Genomic DNA, 12,617 nt, shown 5'->3' with positions numbered 1-12,617 from the left:
TTGGTGTAAACCTAAATTGGTATAAATTGCAGGCATGTAACTTAAATAGTACATGAGTTATTGGAGGTCAAAGTGGCCGATTACTATCGACCGCGTCGGTCCATAAGTACTCCACAGTTACACCAAAAAACGGTAGCAGCATCCTTATCAATATATTTATTCGTCTATGTCTTTATTTATATCCGAGATATACTACTCATGAAGAAAGTGGTTAACTATTTACTGTGTTTTAGAAAGCACAGAGACATTAGGCTACTGGCCTACCTTCTGTTTCTATTCCTTTGATATACACTACTGGCCATTGAAATTGCTACACCACGAAGATGACGTGTTACAGACGTGAAATTTAAACGAGGGAAGAAGATGCTGTGATATGCAAATGATTAGCTTTTCAGATAATTCACACAAGGTTGGCGCCGGTGGCGACACCTACAACGTGCTGACATGAGGAAAGTTTCTAACAGATTTCTCATACACAAACAGCAGTTGACCGGCGTTGCCTGGTGAAACGTTGTTGTGATGCCTCGTGTAAGGAGGAGAAATGCGTACCATTACGCTTCCGACTTTGATAAAGGTCGGATTATAGCCTATCGCGACTGCGATTTATCGTATCGCGACATTGCTGCTCGTGTTGGTCGAGATCCAATGACTGTTAGCAGAATATGGAATCGGTGGGTTGAGGAGGGTAATACGGAACGCCGTGCTGGATCACAACGGCCTCGTATCACTAGCAGGCGAGATGACAGGCATCTTATCCGCACGGCTGTAACGGATCGTGCAACCACGTCTCGATCCCTGACTCAACAGATGGGGACGTTTACAAGACAACAACCATCTCCACGAACCGTTCGACTACGTTTGCAGCAGCATGTACTTTCAGCTCGGAGACCATGGCTGTGGTTACCCTTGACGCTGCATCACAGACAGGAGCGATGTTGCACTCAACGACGAACCTGGGTGCACGAATGGCAAAACGTCTCTTTTTCGGATGAATCCAGGTTCTGTTTACAGCATCATGATGGTTGCATCCGTGTTTGGCGACATCGCGGTGAACGCACATTGGAAGCGTGTATTCGTCATCGCCATGCTGGTGTATCACCCGGCGTGATGGTATGGGGTGCCATTGGTTACACGTCTCGGTCACCTCTTGTTCCCATTGACGGCACTTTGAACAGTGGACGTTACATTTCAGATGTGTTACAATCGGTGGCTCTATCCTTCATTCGATTCCTTCGAAACCCTACATTTCAGTACGATAATGCACGACCGCATGTTGCAGGTCCTGTACGGGCCTTTCTGGATACAGAAAACGTTCGACTGCTGTTCTGACCAGCACATTCTCCAGATCTCTCACCAATTGAAAACCTCTGGTCAATGGTGGCCGAGCAACTGTCTCGTCACGATACGCCAGTCACTACTCTTGATGAACTGTGGTATCGTGTTGAAGCTGCTTGGGCAGCTATACCTGTACACACCATCCAAGTTGTGTTTGACTCAATGCCCAGGCGTATCAAGGCCGTTATTACGGCCAGAGGTGGTTGTTCTGGGTAGTGATTTCTCAGGATCTATGCACCCAAATTGCGTGAAAATGTAATTACATGTCAGTTCTCGTATAATATATTTGTCCAATGAATACCCGTTTATCATCTGCATTTCTTCTTGGTGTAGCAATTTTAATGGCCAGTAGTGTATGTTTATTTGATTTGTTTATGTATTGTGTGTTAGAGCGTGTTTATGGTCCAGTCGTAGGAATATTTATGTAATGTCAAGTATTTAAATGTAAATCCATTATTTCGAATATGTTTCATTATGATTGTGACTGCGTTGGCACGAAGACATGGCCCGAGCGCTCTAGCCAATCACAGCGCTCGTGAATGGGGAGACTGGATGGTAGCGAGTTTCCAGAGAGGACACAAGGTAGTTCGGGGCAGTTCGGAGAACCACACAGGAAACACAAGTGCGGGACACGACAGCGCAACGGATACAGTCGCGGGAGAGAGACTTGGAGAGTGCGGAGCAGTTCGCACGTGGTCGCTGCAGATAGACAGTGCGACGGACACAGTCGTGGGAGAGGGACTTGGAGAGTGCGGAGCGGTTCGCGCGTGGTCACTGCAGATAGACAGCGCGACGGACACAGTCGCGGGAGAGGGACTTGGAGAGTGCGGAGCGGTTCGCGCGTGGTCACTGCAGATAGACAGCGCGACGGACACAGTCGCGGGAGAGGGACTTGGAGAGTACTGAGCGGTTCGCGCGTGGTCGCTGCAGATAGACAGCGCGACGGACACAGTCGTGAGAGAGGGACTTGGAGAGTGCGGAGCGGTTCGCGCGTGGTCGCTACAGATAGACAGCTCGACGGACACAGTCGCGGGAGAGGGACTTGGAGAGTGCGGAGCGGTTCGCGCGTGGTCACTGCAGATAGACAGCGCGACGGACACAGTCGCGGGAGAGGGACTTGGAGAGTGCGGAGCGGTTCGCGCGTGGTCGCTGCAGATAGACAGCGCAACGGACACAGTCGCGGGAGAGGGACTTGGAGAGTGCGGAGCAGTCCGCGCGTGGTCGCTACAGATAGACAGCGCGACGGACACAGTCGCGGGAGAGGGACTTGGAGAGTGCGGAGCGGTCCGCGCGTGGTCGCTGCAGATAGACAGCGCGACGGACACAGTCGCGGGAGAGGGACTTGGAGAGTGCGGAGCGGTTCGCGCGTGGTCGCTGCAGATAGACAGCTCGGCAGACACAGTCGCGGGAGAGGGACTTGGAGAGTGCTGAGCGGTTCGCGCGTGGTCGCTGCAGATAGACAGCGCGACGGACACAGTCGCGGGAGAGGGACTTGGAGAGTGCTGAGCGGTTCGCGCGTGGTCGCTGCAGATAGACAGCGCGACGGACACAGTCGCGGGAGAGGGACTTGGAGAGTGCGGAGCAGTCCGCGCGTGGTCGCTACAGATAGACAGCGCGACGGACACAGTCGCGGGAGAGGGACTTGGAGAGTGCGGAGTGGTTCGCGCGTGGTCGCTGCAGATAGACAGCTCGACGGACACAGTCGCGGGAGAGGGACTTGGAGAGTGCGGAGCGGTTCGCACGTGGTCGCTGCAGATAGACAGCACGACGGACACAGTCGCGGGAGAGGGACTAGGAGAGTGCGGAGCGGTCCGCGCGTGGTCACTGCAGATAGACAGCGCGACGGACACACTCGCGGGAGAGGGACTTGGAGAGTGCGGAGCGGTTAGCGCGTGGTCGCTGCAGATAGACAGCGCGACGTACACAGTCGCGGGAGAGAGACTTGGAGAGTGCGGAGCGGTTCGCGCGTGGTCGCTGCAGATAGACAGCGCGACGGACACAGTCGCGGGAGAGGGACTTGGAGAGTGCGGAGCGGTTCGCGCGTGGTCGCTGCAGATAGACAGCTCGGCAGACACAGTCGCGGGAGAGGGACTTGGAGAGTGCGGAGCGGTTCGCGCGTGGTCACTGCAGATAGACAGCGCGACGGACACAGTCGCGGGAGAGGGACTTGGAGAGTGCGGAGCGGTCCGCGCGTGGTCGCTGCAGATAGACAGCGCGACGGACACAGTCGCGGGAGAGGGACTTGGAGAGTGCGGAGCGGTTAGCGCGTGGTCGCTGCAGATAGACAGCGCGACGTACACAGTCGCGGGAGAGAGACTTGGAGAGTGCGGAGCGGTTCGCGCGTGGTCGCTGCAGATAGACAGCGCGACGGACACAGTCGCGGGAGAGGGACTTGGAGAGTGCGGAGCGGTTCGCGCGTGGTCGCTACAGATAGACAGCGCGACGGACACAGTCGCGGGAGAGGGACTTGGAGAGTGCGGAGCGGTTCGCGCGTGGTCGCTGCAGATAGACAGCGCGACGGACACAGTCGCGGGAGAGGGACTTGGAGAGTGCAGAGCGGTTCGCGCGTGGTCGCTGCAGATAGAAATACTTTGGAGTGCCGTCTTGTGCACTTGTGAGATTTCCGTGGCTCCTACAGCGAAGACGTAGTGTGCGTCTAGAAGTGAATATCTCGCTATCTGTGTTATTGATTGCTGTTCCTTCCAGTTTCATCCAACTTTCGGTTCCTAATACCATCTGGGCATCATAACGTTCAATAACCGATACTAATTCTGGGACCATACAGTGGGTACTCGTTGTGAACCGTCGTGTTTTATTCTCTGATCTTAAGTTTACGTTTGATACAATACCTTAAGACCTACGAAATAACATTGTGGTAAAAAAATGTTTCTCCTTCTGCGGTAATACAACACTTGTTTAGTGACATAGGTGCTGGTTTACACACGACAGCATACAGAATCTTCGCCGGCCGAAGTGGCGTGCGGTTCTAGGCGCTACAGTCTGGAACCGCGTGACCGCTATGGTCGCAGGTTCGAATCCTGCCTCGGGCATGGATTTGTGTGATGTCCTTAGGTTGGTTAGGTTTAAGTAGTTCTAAGTTCTAGGGGACTGATGACCTCAGAAGTTAAGTCCCATACTGCTCAGAGCCATTTGAACCATACAGAATCTTCGTCCTGACAAGTTGCGTCTTTTAACAGTAGGACGGCGTATTCTGTTCTCAACATCAGTTGAGGTATTACATGTCATGAATATTACTCGGTCGAGTTGCTTGCTTCGCTGACATAAGTTGCAAACTTCTGCCGCTAGAGGGCTCGAATTGGCACCATCTGCAGCTGCAGCATTCCCGAAGTCGACAAAGGGGAGTCAATGCATTATAGTCTACACTTACTACCTCACCAGCTACAGTATCACCCATGCTCCGCTGACTATCAAAGCTCTGGAAATTGCAAGATTCCTTGTAAAAGACATCATTGTGAAGTATAGAGGACCCCATTATGAATATTGATCATGAAAAAGTATTTCATTCAAGGGTAGTACGAGGAATATTCTGAAAGCAAGCTCCGATTAGGCGTGAAATGGAAACCACTGAGAAAATCCGACAGAACTTTGGGCACATGTATTGGGCAGTGTCTTTAGTGTACCTGTCGATTGTTTCACGTCGCTCTTTTTGGTTCAGAGCGCAGAGTGATCACGCAGAAATGCCTAAAACAACAGTGTCTCCCGCCAAGTATGTGAATCTGGTGAGACATTTCGCCTGAAGCAAACCAGCGTAGAGAAATGGCGGAAAGCACAGGCTGCGGCTTTCTGTGATGAGGGTACTGGAAAATTTGTACAGCGCCACGACAAATGTCTAAGTCGGAGCGACGACTATTTGGAAAGGTAGCTGGCATATGTGGTTAACTGTCGCGAATAAAAATGCTTGATTCTTACTGTGGTTTTCATTTCGCGACCGATCGGACCTTACTTTCCGAACAGCCCTCTTATCAGAGGTAATTCCACGTTACTACATCACCCGCAGTAGAACAAGTGCCTCCCATCCATAGAGAATAGCTCCACAGAACACTTTAATAAGACGTTGGAAGATATGCTTTTGATGTACACTGATGTCGAGCAGAAAGACTGGAATGTGATATTGCCCATAAAGACGTTCGTATACAACGCGGCAAAGCAAGACACTGCAGGTTTTACATCGTTCTTTTTGTTCCATGATCACAAGGTCGAAACGACAAATGACACAATGTTCCATTTAGAGCCGCTGATACTGAAGATAACTACGTGAAACACCTCATCACCAGGACCGAAGAAGCAAGACAGCTGGCTCATTTATGGCCCCTGGACGCCCAAGAAAACGACTGAGAGCGCTACAATACCGAACACCGGCCACTGAAATAGAAGCCAAGTGACATAATATGGATTTTTCACGTCTGTCGCGAAAGTGGGACTATCGGAAAAGTTACTAAACCTGTACTTTGGCCTGTATCGCTGCCTTCATAGCTTGTTGAATGTCATATATTTTACAAAGTCGAGGATTATGTCCCTTCATCAAGAAGACAAAAGTGCAGAGGTGTTGCAAATGTCCTCTGTATTAAGTCTTACCGCAGTCCTGAGGTGAAGATCTCATTCAAGAAAACTAGGAACGTCCCCTTAGAAAAATTATAAATGACTGTGCTTAAACTGACACACAATACTTTTAGCGCAACGCAATCTGACTTTCAAAAATCCCTACAAAAGAATGGCCCCGACTAACAATAAACTATACCATTCATGAATCACTTACCTCACAAAAATCTTCGTTACTCAGACTACTGCAATACAGCGTGCTCCAATACTGCCAGCTGAATAAAAGATTCTAACTACTGAAACCACTGACTACTGATAGGCATAGTTAGCAAATGAAAGATTCTGATAGAGAACAAACAATGTATTTACCTTAATAGTGTTCAAAAGCCCTAATATAAAAATGGTTCAAATGTCTCTGAGCACTATGGGACTTAACATCTAAGGTCATCAGGCCCCTAGAACTTAGAACTACTTAAACCTAACCAACCTAAGGACATCACACACACCCATGCCCAGGCAAGATTCGAACCTGCGACCGTAGCGGTATACGCGGTCCCAGACTGAAGCGCCTAGAACCGCACGGCCACACCGGCCGGCCAGTCATAATATATATATCAGTTCATGACATCCAGTCTAACAAATTTACTCTCTCTGATGGACACACGTCCAGATCATCCACTCTCAAAACTCCGCCATCTCACTCCCCACATCCACCACTGGTGGCGGCTCACCTCCAACTGCGCAACGCTACGCGCTGTTAACAGTCAACTGCCCAACACTACAATAGCAAATAGCATCGATGCAAACCAGCCACAGACTGCACACAGCAGTCAGTGATTTTCATATAGAGCGCTACATGGCGTTACCAACATAAAAACCGAAACAGCCTACTTAGAAACTGAAGCGCCACTCGATGATCACAAAGCTTCGACGAGAAGGGCTACCTTCGATGCTTATCATAGTGAAGAGGATGCGACTACACGAGTATCATCCAGAGGATTCGTACAGATGGCCACTGATAAGATCTAGAACTAGGATGCGGTAGTCAACTCCGTTGAGAACTTCAAAACCAGCAGTCGCTGTTTTTTGGAATAGGGGGATCAATGTCGCAAGCCGTACTGCATGCATTGTGGAGCAGTGATTTATGTCGTTGGCTGATGTCCTGTCCGTCGTCAGTTCAGAACCGTTCACCAGAAAATATTTGTTACTTAGTATTTATAATTTCTTTAATATTCCTGAAATTTCTTATGTTTGTATACTCTTGAATTTTTATAGCTGTATAAACAGCAGCACTTTACATCATAATATTTATTCCTTTCCATTGTTTAGAAAGTATGGAAAGGAGAGGTGGTAGAGTAAAATTCCTAATCACCAGGCTTTGCATCACTGTGATGGATTGCATTTATAACCACACTGCAGTGTCCCATGGATTCAGGGCATGCGACTCTATACATAATGATCCGTCCGTTGGATGATGATTTTCATCTTGGTGGCCTCTTTGGGGCTAATTGGAAAGAGTGGGCTACGTCAGGTGTAGGTGGACACCATGAAATATAACCTCCGATCCATATCCCAGGAAAGGCTCTGCTTAAATATTGTAGCACATTTCTTCCAACACGTCAGATTTGGATGGAATAATATCAAAGAAGGAGGAAACGCTATGTAAACAAAGAAATTAAGGAAAATTTGCTCACTGTATGGCACTGTAAGCGTCGTAACGTAAAGGGTTCGGCCAAAAATGGTAGACGAATCGCAATACGACGGCTATGGCGTGAGTCGCACATTAAATCAACCATACTGTACAATGTGAATGACCGCACAAGTTTGCCATTCAACAGGTGTGGCACTGTTAATTAGGTAAGCCCAGCCACCACGGCAAGGTCGTACTACATCGGATGGGAAAAATCAGTTTTAATTGTCCTGAGGCCAAAAACCGCATAAAAGCAACAATGACATCGGTTGTTAATTTCACGAGGCCAAAAAACCGCATAAAAAGCAACAAAATATTGTTTTTTTAAACTTTAGTGAGACTGACGCAAGATATGTTGAATATGCTGTCCAGCGTTTTCTGCCCCAAGTTGAAATCGAGAAACAGCACATACACAACAGATCGGAGTGTCTCAGAAGTCACGTTCAGAATGCGTTGCTCAATGTGTGCCTTCAACTCATTTAGTTTGTAGTCGGATCACTGAACACATCATCTATTAGATAACCCAACGCCAGAAGTCACACAGATCAAGATGAGGTGATTATACGGCCAGGCTGTAGGAAAATGACGGCTGATGATTCTAGCATTTCCAAAATACCTCTGTAGCAATGTGCTATCTTGCGTAAAAGTGATTCTTACCCGCACATCCACGCTGTTGAAGGGCTGGAATGAATTTAGTGCGCAAAAGGTACAGATATTAGGACTTGCCACATCCATTTCCTCGAAAAAATACGACCCTACGGTAAACGATGCCATCACCCCGCGCCACACAGTTACCTATGCTGAATGAAGCGGTACCGGTTGACACGAGAGCAGATTTTCCGTTGCTCATATTCTGCAGTTCTGTGTACTGACATGTCCTTGAAGATAGGAATGGGCTTCGTCTGTCCACAGAATGTTCAACGGCCATTAGTTGTCCAGTTCCACGCGAGCAAGAAATTCTAGAGCATACGTTTGTCTTACTGGCAATTCAGCATGAAGTAACTCTTGAACAAGGGCTATTTTGTGCGGACAGCAATGCAGGGTGTGTCTTAGAATGTCACGGACTGTGCCGTAAGGCATTTACAAAGCTCGGGCTGTGCCTCGTGCACTGCATGCTAGCACACCACCGCTCCGCCCCTCCTGCAATGCTGTGCCCACATCTTCTATTGGAGTTATTTTCCTCCCTCTGCCACATTGCACTTCGAAATAACCTGTTTTTTTTTAATTTCGTTATCATTTTCTCCGGAACCTTGGCAGACATCGGACCAATGTTTCTTTTTATTCTCTACAGTGTTCGAAACTTCTGCAGAGCTACTGACGCACAGTCAGCGTTCTTGTAACAGAGCTTTACTAGTAGCAGAAGATCTTGCGTTGAGACAGTAATGTCGAGCATCTCAGACGTTAACTGAAGAACAGCCGTGTACACCACATCCATTTGTTTGCATTTTCTGTCGCTTACAGTGCCATCTAGTGGTAAGTTGTCGCTAATTCTTTTATTTCTACAATGTTTCCTCTTTTTCGATAAAATTTCGTTGAAATTTGATGCCATTCTGAGCAGTAGATCTTTTTTTTACCGCGTTTTGAAACTTGATCATCTTTATATATCTATGGAGTGAGTACAGCCTACTGTGCATATTCTCGACATCAAACCGGGCTAGTCACATGATTTTGGGACGACACTACTTGTTTAAATTTTTCAATAATAGCGAAACTCGAATATTCCACGTATTCGCCTTGTTTTATATGCGTTTATACACATTTGAGTATTAATAACAACTGTGGTGTAGTATGGTTACTGCTACAGATGCAATGGGAAGTATGTGAATAGGAGACAAATGTACAACAGACACCTAATTACAATTGTCGTATTGATAGGAGGCACTTCATGTGTTGAAAAATATCGAGACGTCGTATTATAAAGTCTTATACTGTAGGGCTAATTTTTGCGATTTTGTGGCCATTTGTTTATAAGACAAATGCTAGATAAATCTGGATGTGTGCTGAGTAAGCTGCCAGTCAATGTGTACACATTCGTGCTATATTGATCTGCAGACAAAATTTATACATGCTTACTGTAAAGATGACACTTTGAATTGCACACAGACACAACGAAAAGACTGTTACACATGTAGCTTTTGGCCAACGTCTTCTTCAGAAAAAAAAGAAACACGTTCACACAAGCAACCATACCGCAAGCATACATGATCCATCCCCATCTCCGGCAGCTCGGACTGGAACGCAACTGTCACATTAAGTGGCAATCTGAAGGGGGTAGGGAAGGGGGAGGGATATCAGAGTGTGGGGGGGGGGGAACAGAAAAGTAGAGGAACAGGGGAGGGGGGGATGGACAGATGTCTTGGCAGAGGGATGCACACAATGAGGGCGAGGGGACATGAATAGGGATAAGTTGATAGGAGGAGGGTGTTGAAACTGTTGGGTGGGCAGTGTGGGGACAGTAGGTTACCATAAGTTGAGTCTGGGATAATTTTGGGAGTGGAGAATCTGTTGTAAGGATAACACCCACCTGCACATGTCAGAGAAGCTGGTGGTGGAGAGGAGAACCCAGATGTCTCAGGTTTTGAAGCAGCTATTGATATCAATCATATTCTATTCAGCTGCACATTGCGCCACAGGGCTGACTATGGTAACCTACTGTTCTCACATTCTCCACCCAGTAGTTTCCAACGCCTCTGTCCTGTCACCTCCTCATTATTCACGTCAACTCACGCTCATTGTGTGCAGCTGTTGCAAACACTTACACCCATCTTTCGTCTTCCCTTCCCCCCTCGTTTTCCACCCCTAAACCCCCACCCCCACCTCCCTGCACCACAGACTTTTGTGAATGTGTGTGTTTTCTTTTCTGAAGAAGGCTTTGGCTGAAAATTAAATGTGTAACTTTCCTTTCGTTGTGTCTGTCTGCAACTCGACATGTCACCTTTACGGCAAGTAGCAATCTATCCTTTTCATAATATTGCTGAAATTCCATCCTAGGGTTTCCATTGTTTGTAAAATTTGTACATGATAATCTGATTTATTCGTCAGTTTTATGCTGCATGAGACAGTTCGCTATATTAGTGATTTTTTTTATTTTAGTTTCATGCAAGACAAACAGAGAGTCAAAAGAAGATGAAGTAAATACTCCATAATTCGAATCAAGAGCAACTGCCAACATAAATAACTTAGCAGTAGACAGCCACGATGTAGCGAAGCAGCTTAAAACACTTAGAAAGGCAAGGTTTCTGCTCCAGATTGTATACCAGTCAGCTTTCTTTCAGAATATTCTAATACAGTAGATCCATACTTAGCAATCACATAGAACCACTCATTCATAGAAGGATCCATACCCAAAGAAAGGAAAGTTGCACAAGTCACACCAATACCCAAGAAAGAAAATAGGAGTAATCTGCTGAATTACAGACCCATATCACTAACGTCGATTTGCAGTAGGATTTTGGAACATTTACAGAACTCGAACATCAGTAATTAACTCGAAGAAAACGAGTTATTATTGACAAATTGTCAACACGGATTCAGAAAATATCGTTCTTTTGAAACACAACAAGCTCTTCATTGTCACGAAGTAATGGGGGCTATCGATAGGGGACGTCAAATTGAATTCATATTTTTAGATCCCCAGAAGGCTTTTGACACCGTTCCTCACAAGCGACTTCTAATTAAATCGTGTGCCTATGGAGTATCGTCTCATCTATGTGCCTGGATTCATGATTTCCTGTGCGAAAGGTCACAGTTCGTAATAACTGATGGAAACTCAACGAGTAAAACAGGAGTAATATCTGGCGTTCCCCAAGGAAGTGTTTAGTCCCTCTGTTGTTCCTGATCTATATAAACGATTTAGGAGACAGCCTAAGCATTCCTTTTAGATTTTTTGCAGCTGATGCTGCCATTTCCTATCATGTAACATCATCAGATGAGCAAAACGAATTGCAGAATGATTTAGACAAGATATCTGTATGATGCAAAAAGTGGCAGTTGACTCCAAATCATGAAAAGTGTGAAGTCATCGGCACAAGAACTAAAAAGAATTCTGGAATATTGCTGTGCAGTGTGGGGTTCGCATTAGATAGGATTGACGGAGGACACTGAAAAAGTTCAGAGAAGGGCAGCTCATTTTGTATTATCGCGAAATAGGATGGAGAGTGATACGTATATGATATACGAATTGGGGTGTTAGTCATTCAAATAAAGGCGTTTTTCGCTGTGGCAGGACCTTCTCATGAAATTTCAGTCACCAACTTTCTCCTCAGGGTGTGTAAAAAATTTTAGGCTTCCACCTCCATAGAAGAAATGATGATCATAATAAAATATGAGAAATCAGAGCTCGCATGAAGATTTAAGTGTTCGTTTTTCTCGCGCGCTGTTCGAGAATAGAACGGTAAAGATGTAGCTTAAAGGTGACTTGATGAACGTCTACTAGGCATTTGTTTGCGAATTGCAGAATAATCGTGTAGAGTTAGATTAAGACACTGCTACACAAAATAAAGAGGAATAATCTCGTGCCTACAAAATATCCAAAAATGTGCTCTGAATACATTGCAGAAGAATCCATTGATCAGGCGAGGTTTAGAAATGTGTAGTTGAAGGCTGACGCTGTGCCAATCATTTTTGATTTACCACGACGCCTATTACCCAAAGTTACGTCAAGAAAAAAGTCAACGAAACGAAAATTGTCGTGTATATGTACATATTATCAGATTTATGATTTTATTTTCGATTTCTCCCTAAGCAAGTATGTTGAAGTCCATCTTATTTGTAATCGGAACATACAAAAATGTTACCAGAAGCTACTGAAGAAAGTTCACTAAGTCTAGATGGTCACCTTGGAAGTGATAGTAAAAATGATATGTGTCCTTCAATGCCCTCGGCATCGGAGACCAAGAAGAGGCCTAGCAGCTACGGTGATGTAAGCATATTTTCCAATATGTTTGTAGATCAGTAAGTTTTACATTTAACTTTGTAACCATTTCTGTTGCTACACCTGAAAAATTTCACAGCAGTTAACATGAACTCTCCT

This window comes from Schistocerca gregaria, chromosome X (genome assembly GCF_023897955.1).
Source record: "Schistocerca gregaria isolate iqSchGreg1 chromosome X, iqSchGreg1.2, whole genome shotgun sequence".
Classification (NCBI taxonomy): Eukaryota; Metazoa; Arthropoda; class Insecta; order Orthoptera; family Acrididae; genus Schistocerca; species Schistocerca gregaria.
This window is presented reverse-complemented; position numbering follows the sequence as displayed.